Source organism: Polyodon spathula, chromosome 17 (genome assembly GCF_017654505.1).
Source record: "Polyodon spathula isolate WHYD16114869_AA chromosome 17, ASM1765450v1, whole genome shotgun sequence".
Classification (NCBI taxonomy): domain Eukaryota; kingdom Metazoa; phylum Chordata; class Actinopteri; order Acipenseriformes; family Polyodontidae; genus Polyodon; species Polyodon spathula.
This window is the reverse complement of record NC_054550.1, coordinates 20,883,346-20,904,544: the sequence shown is the minus strand read 5'-3', so window position 1 is coordinate 20,904,544 and position 21,199 is coordinate 20,883,346. Positions and strand designations below refer to the sequence as shown.

Below are 21,199 nucleotides of genomic sequence, written 5' to 3'. Positions count from 1 at the left end.
GAACATCAAATGTCGCATAGCTAAGCGCTGCAGTCAATAGTGTCGCGTTTTGAATAGCGTAGATGTCCACCTGACGTAAAAGAATCCAATAGCACTAAGCTGGTATGTGACTCTACTCGCGGGACTTAGCTGCGAGCAGAAGACACAGTGGATTCATAATGGCGGCAGCGGTGGCAAACAAAAAAATCACCTTCATCAAATAAAGTTAAAAGGTTGTGTTCTTTCCGGGATGTGTGGCTTGAAATTGATGACCTTTATGCCTTGATATTAAAAGACCAGTAATAAAACTTCAGCAAGATGCAGTGTATGCCTCTGACAGAGATTGAATGATTCTTGGTGTTAGATCTCCCTCCCGACCTGTGACGGCGCTGTGTAAAGGGAACAGAGTACCATGGACTAAAAGGCATGACAATTTATTCCCATGGGTAGGTTGAAGTCAGGCATCTAGAAAAGGGGCGGAGCTACGGTATCCAAACTCAATGACCCGGCAGGAAACGATGTGGCATCCGTGGATTGGAGGAGTGGATACACTTGTCAACAAAGGGATCATGAGGGAGGGTATAAACAGGGGTCATAGCAAAGTAATCTAAACTAGAGAGTGACAATACAAAGTCCACCAAGATCTAAGGCATACTAACGAAGTGCTGCGCAACCTGAAGTCTTGCATTTCAGAAAGGTTTTTTGGCTTCAAAGTTAACCAAGCGTTGAAATATCTTCATAAGAACATAAAAAAGTTTACAATCGAGAGGAGACCATTCAGCCCATCTTCCTTATTTGGTTGTTAGTAGCTTATTGATTCCAGAATCTCATCAAGCAACTTCTTGAAGGATCTCAGGGTGTCAGCTTCAACAACATTACTGGGTAGTTGGTTCCAGACCCTCACAATTCTCTGTGTGAAAAAGTGCCTCCTATTCTCTGTTCTGTATGCCCCTTTATCTTAACTCCATTTGTGACCCCTGGACCATGTTTCTTTTGTCAGGTCTTAAGTCAACATTATCAATACCTTTTAGAATTTAGAATTTTTGAATCAGATCACCCGTAGTCTTCTTTGTTCAAGACTGAATAGTTTAAATTCTTTTAGCCTGTCTGCATATGACATGCCTTTTAAACCCAGAATAATTTTGGTCGATCTTCTTTGCGCTCTTTCTAGAGCAATAATATCCTTCCACCAAGCAAACAAGAGGCCTTCACAAAAAAATGCTTTAGATATCTACCAAAGAGGTGCAGAGTACTTGGAGAAGCGACATAATTTCGGACCAGTTTTATACCTAAATTGTCATTGACAAAAAGCCTGAAGCTACATTCATCTTTGAAGATCTATGTGAGATTCCAAGCATTTTTGACACACATATAGATGGTGAGCAACTCTTCAACAAATATTGCATCTTGAAAGAAGCACTACCAAAACTGGATTCTACCAATGAACTCTCAGTGGACCAGAAAAGTTTTTTGACAAATGTGATGCACTAAACCTCTTGAAAATTATAGAATGTGCTTTTGCAATTCCAGTAAGCAATGTGTTTGTGGAACAAGTGTAGTGGGTGTTTAGGTGGCACTAGTATTTTTATTCTTTTTGTTACACTAGACTCATCGTTTTTAAATGTGTAATAAAAAAAAAAAACAGTTCGTCTTGCAAGCTTGTGTGTGTTTTTTTGTTTTTTTCTCTTAATCATTCAGGTGCTGATGTCATAGATTTCTGCAACACTGTTCCTTCTCTAGTCCAGCCTTGCAATCTGATTCCATGTTGTTTGCCTGTGCCTTATTAACCTGCGTACATGTTGCCTCGGCAACCGCTGATACTGCTCTGCTATTGGCTCAACTGCAGGAAGCCTACTAAAGCTCGGCCGACCAACTTTGACCCGCTGCATTTAAAAACGGAGAAAGAAAACAGCAAGAGGGAGGAGGAACTGATTGTGAAAGCACTGGGCAGATCTGAGATCTGAGATCTGAGATCTGAGATCTGAGATCTGAGATCTGAGATCTGAGAGCGAGAATAGTGTTTTTTTATTTTCCATTTGTTTTTCGTGCTAAAAGAATGCTACACTAATTAAGCCAGCATTCAGGTGAGTAGCGTTTTGTGAGCAGCAGCACCGAATCCGAGTTTTTTGCTGCTTGGTAGTGGTAAGCCCTGTCTTGCGAGATGAATATTTAGTGTTTGTTTATTTATTTTTTTATAGTACTGCTCGCTCTCCACTCTGCGGAGCGCTTACTAGCTGCTGTGGGTTTGCACTGCACTTTACTGTATGGTTTGGCTTTAAATTGTTTTAGTCTGTATGGTAGACAGTCTATAAAATACCAGCCCCTTGGTAAACTATGTGCAACTATCCTTTGCATTTTAAACTGTGATAAATCCAGATACTGTGTATTTATTATGGGTATTGTGCAACAGACTTTATAACAGATATTAAACTTTACAAAATACATTTTCTACATAAATGTTATTTCTAAACTAGTGGGTTTGCTTAATATATATATATATTAGAATAAACATTATTACATATAAAACTGACCTATATTCTAAACTAGCTACTTATAAAGGATTTTGGAGGAACGAGAGTGCTAGACTGCACGTTTGGAATTTGATTTGATTTTATTTTTTATTTGAGTATTGCAATAGAGATTTGTGTGCAGATTGTTATTTTGATTTTACCCTGTGTTGCATTGTTATATTTGATTTTACGTTGATTTGTGTACCACAGTTGTATTAAGTTTCACATTTATTATTTGTTTTTTGTGTGGATTTGTTTCTATTTAGTTGCACTTAAAAATTTCTCCACTCCTGTACAACTTTTGATGTTTAGCTGAATGACTGTTAATACAATATTGATACACAGATTAACTTTATACTGAATAACTCTTTGTTAACTAGCTAACTCCTAAGTGATTGATAATATTGCTGTGACTGAAACCTGTAAATTCATTCTAACTCTAGTAACCATTTATTGATTGTTATTGCTGAATTTTGACCAATAATTATACTCCAGAATTTAGTTTGTTTTTTAAATAATGAAACAATTTTTTTTTAAATAAAATTTTGTCTCCGCCTCCTTGCATGGTGTGCTATACATTTGTTACTTAACCAATTAAAAGAACCTCAATATTGGGAACTCAAATAATTAAATGTACTTCAGAAAACCTTGGCCTCTTTAAACACAATGTGGTGTAGTCGGTTTTTGGTCATAGGACCGTTTGAACTATTTTACCCCTTTAAGCTCTGTAGCAACCCACTACATGAATGTTCAGCATTATGCAAAATCGGGCGTCTACAAACCTGGTCAAGTTGGAAATGTGCATCGGGTTTAACTTCAGTGTGTCTTGTGGGGAATTTTATGACTTTGTACTGAAAAACAAAGAACTCCTCAAAGCTGCAAAATCAAATGCAAAGTCCACATGGAAGAAGTAGTGGGTGGGTTAATCTTTTTCCTTGTTCATATGTTTTAAGTAATAAACTATAACAGGCTAATTATTTTATTTTTAAAAAAATACAAAACACAATTATTTATGTCTGTATGAGAGATTTTCTGTCCACTAAAAGTAATGTGCTGTATAATGAACTCTGTAAGAGCATAGCGGGTACCGTAGACAGAAAGAATGAATGATTGAGTTTTTCTGAGAGTTTTCAGTGCAGTGACACAGTTATGTACAAGAAACTAGTGAAATGAGCAGCAAGGCAGGAATGACTTTATTGCATCCACTAACACTATGGCCTGCAAGTTTGATTGCAAAAAATACCAACAGTATGATTTTATTGATTTTTTTTTTTTACCAAGATCTGGTAGTATGGTGCTTGAGCGAGGCTAATTGAGAATTATGTGCAGTTTTGGTCTGTGGAGAAGGTGGCAACCTTAATTTCCAATCATTTACAGTTATCTGATACCAATTTTCGATGAGTTAATCCGTATTCTAGTCGCATCCCATCGGCAAACACGCTTCTTTAGTTTCTCAAAAGTGGACTTAGCAAGTGCTTTGATTAATTTTGAGGTTTATGTTGCACAACTGTGGTTGAAACGTGCATTGTTATCATCCTAATAAAAACCAGCTCTCTAAAATCTGGAAGAATCACGTCACAACATATCACTATTGTGTATTAAAGAAAAACACATCATTTTCAAATTAATTCATCAAAGTTAATAAGTGACTGTAACAAAGTGCCCGCCCCTGTGTATATTATCTGTTATGTGTTGCGTGTGGTGTGTTTAAATGTTGGTGTATAGACATTGGTACACGGGATATAAACGGGTCTGTGTAACACGAGTGTTTAAAAATGTATATGTGTATTTAGGCACGAGGATTGCACAGCACTTCACGTGCAAGTAAAATGTAGTAATATGTGAGCACGGGGAATTGCACTTTATTAATTCACGTGCTGGGATTCAAGTGAATAATTAATTGGTAATTGAATCCCAGCACAATAGTATATATAGATTAACGTTGTCACATACTGGTGGTTGGGTGTTCGGTGAGCGGAGAACGGGATTGGAGACGGAGGAAATTAGTAGTAGTAGTCTGTTTTCGTTTGTCTATTTATTTTGGCGTAGAGTGCCGTGTCCTGTGTTTTTCGTGTTTGTGTAAACCTTTTATTTTGTATTGAACCGGCGCCAACAGGCGTCTTCATCACTTCATTTCATCCGTCCTGTGTTTTGTGTATTTCATTACTTTTCCTGGCTCTGACGCCGCCCACTTCGGCCGTCTCTGTGACACGTGGTGTCCTGCGTGGGATTTAACAGCGCCTCCAAGCGTCAGACCAGGAGAGGTTTTTTTTTGTGTGGGAGAAAAAAAAAAAAAAAAAAAAAAGGGGCGTCTTTGGATTACAAAAAAAAAAAAAAAAAAAAAGAAAGAAATGGGGAGAAGCAGGAAAGAGGATAAAGAGGTGAGGGACAGGGAGGAGGAGTGCCGCCTAAGGGCCAGACATCCCCGGCGATGTAACCAGTCCTTGCCGGGGTGCCTCCTCTGCAACCAGGACCATCTCTTTGCCAATTGTCCCTTCCGCTGCCCCTACCAGGAGGGAGAGGAGGAACTGCCACGGAAGAGGAAGGCAGAGGTCCCACCGCTGTCTCCACAGCCGCACCAGTCTCCTGCAAGGGAGGAAGAGCCGCACCAGTCCCCTGCAAGTGAGGGAGAGCCGCACCAGTCCCCTGTAACAAGGGGAGACTACACACCGCTCCCACCTCCACCACCAGGAGACTACACGCCGCTCCTACCTCCATGGGCAGGAGCAGAGCAGCAGGAGCTGCCTCTGCCTCCGCCACCTCCACCGGCAGGAGCAGAGCAGCAGGAGCTGCCTCTGCCTCCGCCACCTCCACCGGCAGGAGCAGAGCAGCAGGAGCTGCCTCTGCCTCCGCCACCTCCACCGGCAGGCGCAGAGCAGCAGGAGCTGCCTCTGCCTCCGCCACCTCCACCGGCAGGGGCAGAGCAGCAGGAGCTGCCTCTGCCTCCGCCACCTCCACCGGCAGGAGCAGAGCAGCAGGAGCTGCCTCTGCCTCCGCCACCTCCACCGGCAGGGGCAGAGCAGCAGGAGCTGCCTCTGCCTCCGCCACCTCCACCGGCAGGAGCAGAGCAGCAGGAGCTGCCTCTGCCTCCGCCACCTCCACCGGCAGGGGGAGAGCAGCAGGAGCTGCCTCTGCCTCCGCCACCTCCACCGGCAGGGGGAGAGCAGCAGGAGCTGCCTCTGCCTCCGCCACCTCCACCGGCAGGGGGAGAGCAGCAGGAGCTGCCTCTGCCTCCGCCACCTCCACCGGCAGGGGGAGAGCAGCAGGAGCTGCCTCTGCCTCCGCCACCTCCACCGGCAGGAGCAGAGCAGCAGGAGCTGCCTCTGCCTCCGCCACCTCCACCGGCAGGAGCAGAGCAGCAGGAGCTGCCTCTGCCTCCGCCACCAGCACCAGCAGAGGGTGAATGCCTGCTGGGTCCCTTCCCACCAGCAGAGGGTGAATGCCTGCTGGGTCCCTGTCCACCAGCAGAGGGTGAATGCCTGCTGGGTCCCTTCCCACCAGCAGAGGGTGAATGCCTGCTGGGTCCCTGTCCACCAGCAGAGGGTGAATGCCTGCTGGGTCACCTCCCCACCAGCAGAGGGTGAATGCCTGCTGGTATCACTTCCCCCACCAGCAGAGGGTGAATGCCTGCTGGTATCACTTCCCCCACCATCACGAGGAGAGGAGCTGGAGCTTCCTCTGCCTCCACCTCCATCAGGGGGAGAGGAGCAGGAGCTGCCTCTCCCTTCACCAGAAGGGCCAGGACTAGATGCTGGCGGTCCTCAGCAGCCCTTGCATAGGCTGCTGAGGGAAGCACGGGGAAGAACCTCCCGGCTGCAGTGGCCGAAAAGAGGGCCAACACCCGCACCCCAGCTTGTCCTGACTGCCAGCCTCGCTTCGCCCAAGGATGCCAGCCTCGCTTCGCCCAAGGATGCCAGCCTCGCTTCGCCCAAGGATGCCAGCCTCGCTTCGCCCAAGGATGCCAGCCTCGCTTCGCCCAAGGATGCCAGCCTCGCTTCGCCCAAGGATGCCTCTGCATCGCCTGGGGTTGCCCGCCGCTCTGCATCGCCTGGGGTTGCCCGCCGCTCTGCATCGCCTGGGGTTGCCCGCCGCTCTGCATCGCCTGGGGTTGCCCGCCGCTCTGCATCGCCTGGGGTTGCCCGCCGCTCTGCATCGCCTGGGGTTGCCCGCCGCTCCGCATCACAGCCGGAAGTACTGTGGCCGGAACCCCACGAAGGGGAGCTGCCGGCCACGAAGAAGGGGGAGGAGGTCTGGAGACCGCCAACCCCAGCAGCAGTTTCGCTGCCGGAGGAGGGGGAGGAGGTCTGGAGACCGCCAACCCCAGCAGCAGTTTCTCCGCCGGAGATCGTGGGGGAGGTCCGGAGACCTGCTCCCTCTGCAGTTTCTTCCCTGCAGGAAGAACGGTGGTTGAAGCCCCACCAAGGGGAGCTGCCGGCGCCGAAGGAGGGGGAAGGTCAGGAGACCACACCCCAAGCAGCCTTTCCGCTGCTAGGACTACCCTGGCAGGAGAATGCTACCCCGCTGACAGCATTACGACCTGTGGGCCCCTGGAAGCCTCTGGTCCTGGCCAAGGACTTTGGGCGGGACTTTTGGGCTTTTAAGGGGGGAGGTGGCCATTGAGGCCATGTGTGCTTTGCACAGGAGGGGGTATATGTAACAAAGTGCCCGCCCCTGTGTATATTATCTGTTATGTGTTGCGTGTGGTGTGTTTAAATGTTGGTGTATAGACATTGGTACACGGGATATAAACGGGTCTGTGTAACACGAGTGTTTAAAATGTATATGTGTATTTAGGCACGAGGATTGCACAGCACTTCACGTGCAAGTAAAATGTAGTAATATGTGAGCACGGGGAATTGCACTTTATTAATTCATGTGCTGGGATTCAAGTGAATAATTAATTGGTAATTGAATCCCAGCACAATAGTATATATAGATGCACGTTGGCACATACTGGTGGTTGGGTGTTCGGTGAGCGGAGAACGGGATTGGAGACGGAGGAAATTAGTAGTAGTAGTCTGTTTTCGTTTGTCTATTTATTTTGGCGTAGAGTGCCGTGTCCTGTGTTTTTCGTGTTTGTGTAAACCTTTTATTTTGTATTGAACCGGCGCCAACAGGCGTCTTCATCACTTCATTTCATCCGTCCTGTGTTTTGCGTATTTCATTACTTTTCCTGGCTCTGACGCCGCCCACTTCGGCCGTCTCTGTGACAGTGACACACAGTGATCTTATTAACACAGGCCAGGGCTGTTCCAGTGCTCCCCTGCCTCCTGGCTGACTCAAGTGAAACACACTCTTGCCAGACTCAAAACTCAATATTAGGTCACATATGATTGATTAAACTTCATAGCTACAGCCCAAATGCCAGCATCTATTTTTAATTAAAATGATTGTAGCTAACAAAATATGTTTTCCTGCCATGCACATCCATTCACTACATAGGCCTCGAATGACAGAAATAAACTTGCGTTAGCAAACATGTATTTTAATTTTTAAACATCATACTTAAGAAATCGCTGTTTGCAAACCTTGCAATCAGATTTTCTTGCACTTCCTTGGTCATTTCACCTGGAGAGTTAAACTGTCCTCTTTACAAAGCCTTCTTTTCTGTTTGTAACCAATCAACCATACCCAATGGCCTGACATGCTTTGCAGGCAGTAAGATGGGCCTCAAAGTCATGTTGCCACTTAGAGCCAGACTACGCCAAATGGTGGAGAAACTACGGGCACCAGGTCCCGGTAAAATATGGAAGGGAAAACTACTTCCGACACTTCAGGTACTGTATAAAACATTCTAGGATTCTTAACAGTTACCATTAGCCTTTTCCTGTTCCTTTCAGGTTTATCTGTCTAGGTCCGCACCATAACCTTTGAACAGGAGAGACAACACAGGTATGTATTTTATTAACAAAAAAAAAACAGTATTTTTATTAAATATAAAAACAGGGAATTAGACTAAAAAAGAATAATAAAACTTGCACGCAGAGAGAATTAGAAAGAGCAGAGAGAAGAAATAAAAAAAAATCCAAAGGCTGAAGATGATAAAAGAATTTCCTGCTAGTATTCACTTGCATTGAGACTAGCACCTCAGTTCCCATAGTGCTCACACATTATGCCAGAGTGTCCTCGGCTCATTGCGCACCAACGACTCCTGTAGACTGGCTGGGTGCCTGCAGGCTTGCCAGTAAGCAGCCTAGAGCAGCACTGACATCTGACGCTGTAGCTCTGGGTTGGCTGCATTGCGGGCTTGCAGAGTGAAAAGAAGTGGTCGGAGGACAACAGTGTTCGTCTTTGCCGCTCCCGAGTCAACACGGGGGTGGTAGCAGTGAGTTGAGCCTAAAATACAATTGGCTATTTTAAACTGAGAGAAATGTGGTACAATCAATTGGCAGCTACTAAATTTTTTAAAAAATTAAAATGCCTGTGATTATACTGGGATATGCAGGTTCATTTGCAATGTATACTTTTTAAAAGTTCATTTACAACTGGATGTTCAAGAAAATGCACAGTACTTTTAAATGTATAATATTGTTCATTGTTCTGCAATTGCAATTTGATTTCAGTGTTACAGTAACTGCATTAGAAACTGACAAAACGCATTTGGCTTAGACCCCGTTCACACTTACTGAGTCGGCCTTGGGCCGTCTCAAACTTTCCGTTCACAGTTGAGGTTTTAGGGGGCCTAAGTGCATTCACACATGTGGCACAAAAGGATGCCTAAATTGCGGCAAAGTGCTTGTCGGGAATGTAAACTGTGACGTAAACACCTCATTCCCGGAAGTCAATATAAGATGGGAAATTTGCAGATGTAAATATGGCAATCTACTTACTGCATAAGATGCAATAAAGGCGTGTGTTGACAATGCATTCTGTTACTGTGGAAAGAACCGATCGTGTTGGATCATGCGTAAATGCAGCAAACAAGGATGTGTACATTACATTAGTCACAACACAGATTATTATATTAATGGTAACTGAATATGCAATGTCGTATACATTATCAACATTGACATTTACAATTTTAGCTACAATTAATGAAAGCTGTACGATGAAGAAATACTTACCATTCATGACTGAAACAGCGTCATCATTGTCAAAAGTGTAAGTGTAGTCAGTGCATTCCCCATTGCTATTTAATGTGCTGGAGATCGCCATAGGTTCCATAAAATCCAAGATCCGTGGTGGATTTATTTCTGGCCTGCTGCTCAGTATTTCTGAGAGTTCTCGGACAAACTTATATAGTTATATATAAACTTATATATAAAAGATAACATGGACATAAAGGAGATAGCTTCCTCTGCATCCAGTACTCAAAGAATATCACAGACATTTGCAGAGCTTTTTGAGATGTTATAGTAATAAAATAACGACTTGGATCGCATTATTGAGGAGTTTGGTGATAAAACGAATGATTGGGAGAGTATCTACGTCTATAAAGAGGTATGTGAAGCGCTGAATAAATGGACCGCTAAGGGTGAATTTCTGCATCGTCCCAGCTGCTACCCCTTAAAACCGACATTGTTTTGATCAACTATGCTCGACCTAGTAGGGGAGTGGTTTGAGGTACGTCACTGCACTGACGCGTTATGGCCGGCGCAGGGCCTGCGTTGGGTACACACATGCAGATAGGCCAGCCCTGAGGCGGCATTGGTAAGAACATAAGAACATAAGAAAGTTTACAAACGAGAGGAGGCCATTCGGCCCATCTTACTTGTTTGGTTGTTAGTATCTTATTGATCCCAGAATATCATCAAGCAGCTTCTTGAAGGATCCCAGGGTGTCAGCTTCAACAATTACTGGGGAGTTGATTCCAGACCCTCGCGATTCTCTGTGTAAAAAAGTGCCTCCTATTTTCTGTTCTGAATGCCCCTCTGTCTAATCTCCATTTGTGACCCCTGGTCCTTGTTTCTTTTTTCAGGTCGAAAAGGTCCCTTGGGTCGACATTGTCAATATCTTTTAGAATTTTGATTGCTTGAATTAGGTTGCCGTGTAGTCTTCTTTGTTCAAGACTGAATAGATTCAGTTCTTTTAGCCTGTCTGCTTATGACATGCCTTTTAAAACCGGAACAATTGTGGTCACTCTTCCTTGCACTCTTTCTAGAGCTATCCTTTTTGTAGCGAGGTGACCAGAACTGAACACAATATTTAAGATGAGGTCTTACTAATGCATTGTACAGTTTTAACATTACTTCCCTTGATTTAAATTCAACACTTTTCACAATGTATCCAAGCATCTTGTTGGCCTTTTTTATAGCTTCCCCACATTGTCTAGATGAAGACATTTCTGAGTCAACAAAAACTCCTATGTCTTTTTCATAGATTCCTTCTTCAATTTCAGTATGTCCCATATGATATTTATAATGCACATTTTTATTTCCTGCGTGCAGTACCTTACACTTTTCTTTATTACTTTAGGCTGCATCAAAAAGCTGGTCTAAATTTCACCCAGCCTTGGGCCACCTTTTCATTTTTCAAGCATTCACACATGAGATAATGCAGTCCTGGGCCGGCCTAAACCGCAAGTGTGAACGGGGTGTTAGACTCATGATAATACAATTTATTTTTGCTGGTTCCTTGAAATTCATGTCAATTATTATTTCAAAACTGTGCATTTGATACCAGCACACTGAATTATTTTTGTTAGCAACAAACAATGTTTTATTTATTTATTTATTTAAAATTTTTATTGGAAAAAGGCCATATGAGCTATAATTAGCTTGTTTACAACAGCATCTGACCGCAGATTTCAATCGCACAAAAACACAGAATACGCATTTAAAACTCTACACATCATACACAGGGCTTCTTCAGATAGTGGAACAACACATTTTTTTTTAATTGACGGTAAGAAGTCTCTGATCTAAGTCCCATTGGCAACACATTCCAAACCGAAACTGCAGCAAAAGCAAAAGATTTCCTTCTAGTAGCACTTTTTATCATCTGTATTTTAAATGCTTTGTTCCGCAAACATTTCGTAAGCTGTAATCACACGTGAACTCCTGGAATAGATTACTCAAATAAAGACGAGTTTGTTAAACACCCCTTTAAAAATAATCTGATTTCAGTTCAAGTTCTTTCTATTATCAGGTGACAACAAGCTTAACCTAGTATACAAGGATAACTGATGTTCTAAAGGAGTACTCTGAAGAACAAATCCACAAATCCTGTTAAACATTGTATCAATCTTCTTCAGCTGTAAACAATTCGAATGCAATGTCTTGGTTTCATTTGACTTAATTCAATGTTTTAAGAGACAGATCCAAACCAGCCTCTGTGCAGAAATATACTTTAATACATATGATATCAAAACAAATTAGGGCGAAGTTATAAAAAGCAACTCATACACAATAATGTGACTGAGCTAACATAATTGGCATCTGTAAGCTGCTCCGCCCTTACTGACCACAGGCAAAACTGTCTGCTGTATGATGTTAAAGCCCTCCAAAAAACTTCTAACAATACGTTCTAATTTGTCCCATCTGTGTGATAATTGTTAAGTACAGTTATGTATGTGACCAATGGGTTATGGTAGGAGACGTCCATAAATAATCCTGGAATCACAACACAAACTCTTACATATGGGGTTTCCTCTAACTAGCTGTGGTCAACATACATAATTGGTTTCACAGCAGCAAAAGGGATTGGCTTCCCTATTCCTAGTGACCTTTTTGTTAGTTTTGTTGTTGTAACTGGATGCAATGACTTAATGTATTGACATGCTTATAGTCCAAGCGGGGCTAGATGTTATGCAAACAAACATACACTTTACTGGCTTGGCACAATGGGTTAATTCACTAGCCATTCATCTCTTTCTGAAAACTAAAGCTCAAAAAAGAATAATAAAACTTGCATGCAGAGAGAATTAGAAAGAGCAGAGAGAAGAAAGAAAAAAAAAATCCAAAGGCTGAAGATGATAAAAGAATTTCCTGCTAGTATTCACTTGAATTGAGACTACAACCTTGTTTATGATTAGCACTACAACTTTGGAGAAAGTTGTAGTGCTAATCATAAGCAACAGTTCACTTTAGTTGTTTTGAAGATGACTGTAATGAAGTCAAATTGAATAAGTGGTGATTTAGTTGTTCAACCCATTTGGGTCGATTTGACAAGCTCTGGACCCGCAGATTTCTTCAATCGCACCCAAAAAAAACAACAGAATACGCATTTAATTTATTGTTTTGGTTATTTTATTTTCTAAAACTCTACACCCTCATACACAGGGCTTCTTCAGTGGTTGATTTTTTTTGTTTTTTGTTGTGGGGTTCAAACAAACACATTTTTTTTTAATTTTTTTTTAATTGACGGTAAAGGAAAGTATGTAAAAAAGAGGTCCTGATCCTAAGTCCATGGCAACAACATTTCCCAAACGAGAACTGCACGAAAAACAAAAACCGAACGGCAGCAAGCAGCAAAATTTTTTAGTGTTCTTAGAGGGCAAAAACAAGAAAAAAAAAAAGTAAGGCAAAAAGCAAAAATAACAAGATTCATTTTTCGTAGCCCCTGTTATCATCTGTATTATTGTAAATGCTTTGTTCCGGGCACCCACATTTTCGCTAAGTTAATCACCACCCTCCTGTGTGAAACTCTGGAATTAGATCTATTATCAAATAAAGACGAGTAGTAGATAGTTTGTTACAACACCCTTTAACTCCTTCAAAAAATAATTGATTTCATTTCAAGTTCTTTCCTATTATCAGCGTGGTCTGGACACAAGCTTTCTAACTTTAGTAGCAAGGTATTAACTGATCTGTTTCTAAAGGAGAGCAGTACCTCTCTCTGAAGACAAAATAACAAATTGTATGAAACATTGTACCAATATTCTTCGCTGTTGTGTAAACAATTCGCAATATTAATGCAAATGTCTTGGTTTCATTTGATAATTCATATGTTTTACGAGACAGATCCAAACAGCCTCTGGACAGAAAGGAAATATCTTTACTAATATGATATCAAAACCAACTTTAGGCGCGAAAAGAAAAGGAGGCGCAAAGTTTTATAAGTTTATAGTTAGTTCATTATATTTTATTTATTTCTAACAAGTTATTAAAAAGCAAAAAAACGAACCAATCATAGCAACTCTCATAACACAATAAAGGACTCTTGAGCTATAACATTTAAATTGGCATCTGTAAGCTTTGGCGCCGACCTTACTGACCACAGGCAAAAACTGTGCTCTCTTCCTCTGCATTGGTTTATGAGTTTTGGTTTTTTTTTTATAAAGCCCTCCAAAAAAACTTTCTAACAAATACCTTTTCTAATTGTGTCCCACTGTGTTGTGAAATTTGTTTTTAATTGTTAATTGTTTACGTACAGATTATGTAGTGACCATGGGGTTTTTTATGGTTGAGGGAGACGTCATAAATAAGCTGGAGGTGGAATCCCAACACAAACTCTTACCATGGGGGTTTCCTATAAATAGCTGTGGTAAACAATAAATAATTTGCTTCACAGCAGCCAAAAAAAGGGATTGGGCTCCCTATTCTATTGACCTTTTTGTTAGTTTTGTTGTTGGTTTTAACCTGGATTCTGCAATGACCTTAATGTATTGACATGGTATAGTCCCAAGCGGGGGGGTTGGTGGCAGGGTAGATGTTATGCAAACAAACCTACACTTTACTGGCTCTTGGCACATGGGTTATTCACAGTCCATTCATCTCTTTCTGAAAAAACTAAAGCTCAAAAAAAAGAATAATTTTAAACCTTGCATGCAACGAGATATTAGAAAGAGGAGAAGGGAGGAAGAGAAGATGGATGAGCCCATGTGTGTACATAGTGCTAACAGTGTGGTCACTGGTAGACAGTCCCAACAGGGAGAGTGCAGAGCCGACTAAAAGAACATGGCTGCTTACAAATGTGTTAATGATAAACAACATAAATAAAAAATAGTATTTCCTTTCATTTTTAGTCCTTTCTTGAACCTGTTAAGCAACAATACACACACAACGAAAGGAACAATGAAAGGAAGCTCGGATTGACATGAGGGAAAAAAAACATGGCGCTGCTCCCATATAGATTGTATATCAAAAAAAAAAAAAGAAAATGGATAAACTGCAAACCACGTTAAATCAGCAGTTAACAGGCAGTATTGTAGAACATTGGAAAAAGGGTTAAACAGCACTTTGAAGTGTACTTAGCAGTAATTGAGGCTGACCAAAAAAGTGAGAAAATGTATGTAGTTGGAGAAGCAGCCCTGGATGTTTATAATAACTTTGAGTTAGAGGAGGGAGAAAACCTGAAGCTGGACGTATTCCCAAACAAAATGTGATTTATGAAAGGCATACATTTTTCACATATACTCAGAAAATGGGAAACCATTGACCAGTATGTTACTAAATTAAGAATGCAGAGCAAAAAAAAACAGACAAAAAGGCTGCTTCAGGAGCAAGACATTGAGTTGGAAAAAGCAATAAGGATCTGCAAGGCAGCAGAAACTATAAAAACATAGTGCCATTCACGCAGTGAACAGAAATGAAACTAAGGAATCCAGCCTGAAAACAGTAATTCACTCAGCAAAAATCTAATCCAAGCCAGAGAAGTTTAAAGAGAAAATATGTGGACGATGTGGAACACATGGCCCAAAAAATTGCCCAGCATTTGGGTAAGCATGCAAAAAATATGACAAAATAATAATTTTGCACGCTGTTGTAAGTCAAAGCAAAGTCAAGTACATGCTGTTGATGAAAAGTGAATTGAAGAATTCTATGTGGCTGTAGTAAAGAAATGAACAAGACTGGTTACTTCCATTACAAGTGATTGACACTATTGTCCCATTTAAATTAGATACCAGAGCACAAGTGATTGCCATCTCTGAAAAAGATTATAATAGACTTGAGCCTAGATGAGAATTGAATGAAGCCAAGGTAAAAGTAACTGGACACTGTGGCACAGAGATACCAGTGAAAGAAAAGTGTGTCGGTACCGTTACATATTAGAACACAGAGTCATACGTAGTCGTGCCAAAAGATGTACAGCCAAAACTCAGTTTGTCTGCTTGTGATAAATTGGACCTTGTAAAAAGGGTGCTTGTAGTTGAGAATCAGCATGGAGTATGATGTGTTAATGCAGGAGTATAGTGATCTGTTTAAAATACTTTGCCTACAGGGAGAACACAGACAGACAAGTGTCTCCAATAATTCATACCTGCAGAGAGGTTCAATTTGCACATCAGAATGGAAAGCATGAATTGGACCAAGAAGATTGATGAGTCAACAGTCGGTGAACTCGCTTGTAATTGTTATCACGAAGAATGGAAATCTGAGAATATGATTGGACCCCAGGGATCTAAATCGTGCAATTGAAAGAAAACATTTTAAACTTCCAACACGAAAAGACACCATGGCCCAGTTTGCTAATGCTAAATTATGTGTGGATCATCTAAAGAGAAGAAAGAACTTGATGCTGCTAAAAGGGTGGATTTGATATTCAATAAAGAGAAATGCATCTTTGGAGTCACAGGGCTGACATTCGTAGGTGACATTATCATCAGTAAATGGATCAGGCTTGACAGTGTAAAAGTCTCAGCCATTTGAAAAGATGCCATGCCTGCAATGCAAAAAAGATGTCCCACGATTCATGGGTAATGGTCAATTACATGTGAAAATGTATACTTAAAACATTCAGAAAATACAGCTCCACTCACAAACTGGACATGGAGCTGTGTAATAAAAGAACACCAAAGTCATGTCCTGGCCGGGAATAAATCAAGAAATAGATCAAGACGTTCCTAATTGCTCATCTTGTCTGAAATATAGACCAAACAACCACTAAACCTTCACTACGTGTCACAGCGACCTTACCAGAAGGCTGGCACAGACCTATTGATGTGTCAAGGAAAATACTTTTTGATTGTTAATGACTATTACTTACTCTACCCCAAATTTAAGCAGTAAGAACATAAGAACATAAGAAAGTTTACAAACGAGAGGAGGCCATTCGGCCCATCTTGCTCGTTTGGTTGTTAGTAGCTTATTGATCCCAAAATCTCATCAAGCAGCTTCTTGAAGGATCCCAGGGTGTCAGCTTCAACAACATTACTGGGGAGTTGATTCCAGACCCTCACAATTCTCTGTGTAAAAAAGTGTCTCCTATTTTCTGTTCTGAATGCCCCTTTTTCTAAACTCCATTTGTGACCCCTGGTCCTTGTTTCTTTTTTCAGGCTGAAAAAGTCCCTTGCGTCGACACTGTCAATACCTTTTAGAATTTTGAATGCTTGAATTAGGTCGCCACGTAGTCTTCTTTGTTCAAGACTGAACAGATTCAATTCTTTTAGCCTGTCTGCATATGACATGCCTTTTAAGCCCGGAATAATTCTGGTCGCTCTTCTTTGCACTCTTTCTAGAGCAGCAATATCTTTTTTGTAGCGAGGTGACCAGAACTGAACACAATATTCAAGATGAGGTCTTACTAATGCATTGTACAGTTTTAACATTACTTCCCTTGATTTAAATTCAACACTTTTCACAATGTATCCGAGTATCTTGTTAGCCTTTTTTATAGCTTCCCCACATTGCCTAGATGAAGACATTTCTGAGTCAACAAAAACTCCTAGGTCTTTTTCATAGATTCCTTCTCCAATTTCAATATCTCCCATATGATATTTATAATGTACATTTTTATTTCCTGCGTGCAGTACCTTACACTTTTCTCTATTAAATGTCATTTGCCATGTATCTGCCCAGTTCTGAATCTTGTCTAGATCATTTTGAATGACCTTTGCTGCTGCAACAGTGTTTGCCACTCCTCCTATTTTTGTGTCGTCTGCAAATTTAACAAGTTTGCTTACTATACCAGAATCTAAATCATTAATGTAGATTAGGAATAGCAGAGGACCTAATACTGATCCCTGTGGTACACCGCTGGTTACCACACTCCATTCTGAGGTTTTTCCTCTAATCAGTACTTTCTGTTTTCTACATGTTAACCACTCCCTAATCCATGTACATGTGTTTCCTTGAATCCCAACTGCGTTCAGTTTGAGAATTAATCTTTTGTGCGGGACTTTGTCAAAAGCTTTCTGGAAATCTAAATAAACCATGTCATATGCTTTGCAATTATCCATTATCGATGTTGCATCCTCAAAAAAATCAAGCAAGTTAGTTAGGCACGATCTCCCTTTCCTAAAACCATGTTGACTGTCTCCCAGTACCCTGTTACCATATAGGTAATTTTCCATTTTGGATCTTATTATAGTTTCCATAAGTTTGCATATAATAGAAGTCAGGCTTATTGGTCTGTAGTTACCTGGTTCAGTTTTGTTTCCCTTTTTGTGGATCGGTATTACGTTTGCAATTTTCCAGTCTGTCGGTACCACCCCTGTGTCAAGAGACTGCTGCATGATCTTGGTTAGCGGTTTGTAAATTACTTCTTTCATTTCTTTGAGTACTACTGGGAGGATCTCATCCGGCCCAGGGGATTTGTTTATTTTAAGAGCTCCTAGTCCCTTTAACACTTCTGCCTCAGTTATGCTAAAGTTATTTAAAACTGGATAGGAACTGGATGACATGTGGGGCATGTTGTCAGTATCTTCCTTTGTAAAAACTTGTGAAAAGTAATCATTTAATATATTTGCTATTTTTTTTTCTTCTTCATCTACGATTTTTGCCATTTGTATCTCTTAAACATTTAATCTCCTCTTTGAATGTTCTCTTGCTGTTGTAATATTGGAAAAAACATTTTGGAATTGGTTTTAGCCCCCTTAGCAATGTTCATTTCTATCTCTCTCTTGGCCTTTCTAACTTCTTTTTTGACTTGCATTTGCAGTTCTGTGTACTCTTTCTGTGTACTTTCTTTTTGGTCCTTTTTTAATGCTCTGTAAAGTGCCTTTTTTCGCTGAATATTTTTTTTAATTGATCTATTAAACCATTTTGGCAATTTAGTTTTACATTTAGATTTGTCTACTTTAGGGATATAATTGTTTTGCGCCTCTAGTACTACGTTTTTGAAGAACAACCATCCTTCTTCTGTGGGTGTTTTCTCTATTTTACTCCAATCTACTTCTGTTAGTCTCTGTTTCATGCCTTCATAGTTTGCTTTTCTAAAATTGTAAACCTTAGCTTTAGTCTTTACTTTTGAGGATTTAAAAAACACTTCAAATGAGACCATGTTGTGGTCTGAGTTTGCCAGTGGTTCTCTGACCTCTGTTTTAGTTATTCTATCTTCGTTATTTGAAAAGACTAAATCAAGGCATGCCTCCCCTCTAGTCGGTGCCTTGACAAATTGTGTTAGGAAGCAGTCATTTGTCATTTCCACCATTTCTATTTCATCCTTCGTGCTACCCACCGGGTTTTCCCATTTTATTTGGGGGAAGTTGAAATCCCCCATTAGTATGGCTTCTCCTTTGCTACACACATTTCTAATGTCATTGTATAACAGATTATTGTGCTCACCGTCTGAATCTGGCGGTCTATAGCATGCTCCTATTATTATGCCCTTTGAATTTTTGTCTGTTATTCTGACCCATATTGATTCGGTTTTATTTTCTTTGTCCAGGTTTAACACCTGGGCTTCAAGACTGTTTCTTATGTATAGCGCTACCCCTCCTCCTCTTCTGTCCTGCCTGTCTTTCCTATACAGTGTATACCCACAAATATTATATTCGTCCCCATCACTCTCAGACAACCAAGTTTCTGTAACACCTATCACATCATAGTTACCTGTTAGTGCAGTAGCTTCAAGTTCTAGAATTTTGTTTCTGATACTTCTAGCATTTAGATAAATACATTTAATGGTTGTCTTACCTGAGTTGTTGTTCTTGTTTTGATGCGGTCTCCCTTCTGTTTTTTTGTTCATTTCTCCCCCCTTCCTTTCTAGTTTAAATGCTTCCGAACCTGCTCGAGGATCTTTTCTCCAAGTAGACTGGTTCCCTTGTTATTTAAGTGCAGTCCATCCCGTCTATACAGATAGTCCTCGTTGTAGAAAGTGGTCCAATGATCAAGATAGGTGAAGCCTTCCCGTGTGCACCACGTCTTCAACCATTCGTTTTGATTTATTATTTCCAGCTGTCCATATGGTCCTTTGCAAGGTGCGGGTAGTATACCAGAAAATACCACAGTTTTGGTTTTCTCTTTTAATTTCCTTCCTAGCTCTCTGAATTTGTTTTGCAGGGATTTTGGTCTGTCTCTTCCAATGTTGTTTGTACCGATGTGGACGACTACTACCGGGTCGTCTCCTGTTCGTTCTAGGAGCCTGTCCACGTTCTCAGTGATGTGCTTGACCGAGGCTCCCGGAAGGCAGCACACTGTTGTAGTAAGGGGGTCCAAACTGCGAACTGAACTTGCTGTGTTTCTCAATATGGAGTCCCCAACAATCATGACCTCCCTTCTTTTTACTGTCTTGTCACCACTGTCAATAGGGTCCTGGATGTTGTTCCTTTCATTCTCTTGTTGTTGGTTCTGCTCATCACCATTCTGAAGTGACTCAAATCTGTTGGTTGTTTTGATTTCTGGTGGTGTTTGACGAAGTTTCTTTTTTTGCCTGCTTCTGCCTACCTGAACCCAGCTGTTCTGACCTTCTATCTCCCTGGTGGCTTTCAGTCTGTTAGGGGTGATGCAGACTTCCATGAATTGTGGGTGTGCCAGTTCCTCAAGATCCTGTTGCTGTCTCACTTCCTCCAGCTCCATTTCTAGCATGCTTACTAGTTTATGCAAATCCTGGATCGCGCGGCACTTTACGCACACTTGGTTTAGCTCCGCTGGGTTTTCTCGGATTTCCCACATCAAGCAGGTGTCACAGATTACTGGCTTGAAGACCATGTTGAGGGTTTTTTTTTTTGAAGTTTAGTTTCTTCTGCAGCCGTCAACCTGCTTTCAAACTGCTCGAAACTGCTTCGAAACAGTACAACCAGCTAAGTGGTGATAAACAGCATAAAAGCCATTTTCTCTACACATGGTGTACTCAATAGCGGTGTTTAAATGCACAAGTCATGACAGTTTTCCTCAGGACCCGTTTGCGTACTTTTCAGGAAATGCGTTGCTATGCAGTTCTGATTTAGGATAAAAAATCATCCGTACCCATGCAGATTACTCAATTCATAGTCATTTAGGGGATATATATATATATATATATATATACATACAAACATACACACACAGTGTCTATATAAAGTCTACACCCCCTTTCAAAATTTTCACCTTTTGTTGCCTTATAGCCTGGAATTAAAATGCATTAAAATAGTTTTTTTTTTTTTTTTTTTTTTTTTTTTTTTATTATTCTTTATCTACACATCCTACCCCACAACTTCAAAGTGAAAAAAAAAAAAAAAAAAAATCTAGAAATTTGTATAAAATTAATTAAAAATAAAAACTGAAATAGCTTGGTTGGATAAGTGTCCACCCCCCTTGAAATAGAATCCTAGATTATCTCAGGTATAACCAATCACGTTCAAAATCACACATCAAGTTAAGTGAGCTCCACCTGTGTTAAATTGTAGTGATTCACATGATTTCAAGATAAATTCAGCCGTTCCTGTAGGTTCCCTCTGCTGGGTAGTGAATTTCAAAGTAAAGACTCAACCATGTCACCAATGCGCTTTCAAAAGAACTCCGGGACAAAGTTATTAAAAGGCACAGACCAGGAGATGGGTATAAAAAAAAAAGTATCATAGGCCTTGAATATCCCTTGGAGCACGGTCAAGACGTTTATTAAGAAGTGGAAGGTGTATGGCACCACCAAGACCCTGCCTGGATCAGGCCGTCTCTCCAAACTGGATGACC

General features: G+C 41.2%; 1 long non-coding RNA gene across 1 annotated transcript in view; it reads left to right on the top strand.

Moving 5' to 3' along the window:
- Positions 1 to 1,969: 1,969 nt before the first annotated feature.
- LOC121329644 overlaps positions 1,970 to 21,199 on the top strand; it is a 30,884-nt gene continuing 11,654 nt past the window's right edge. Inside the window, exons 1-2 of the long non-coding RNA XR_005951798.1 lie at positions 1,970 to 2,063; positions 8,330 to 8,381. This is a non-coding gene — a long non-coding RNA (uncharacterized LOC121329644). The remainder of the gene's footprint in view (positions 2,064 to 8,329; positions 8,382 to 21,199) is intronic.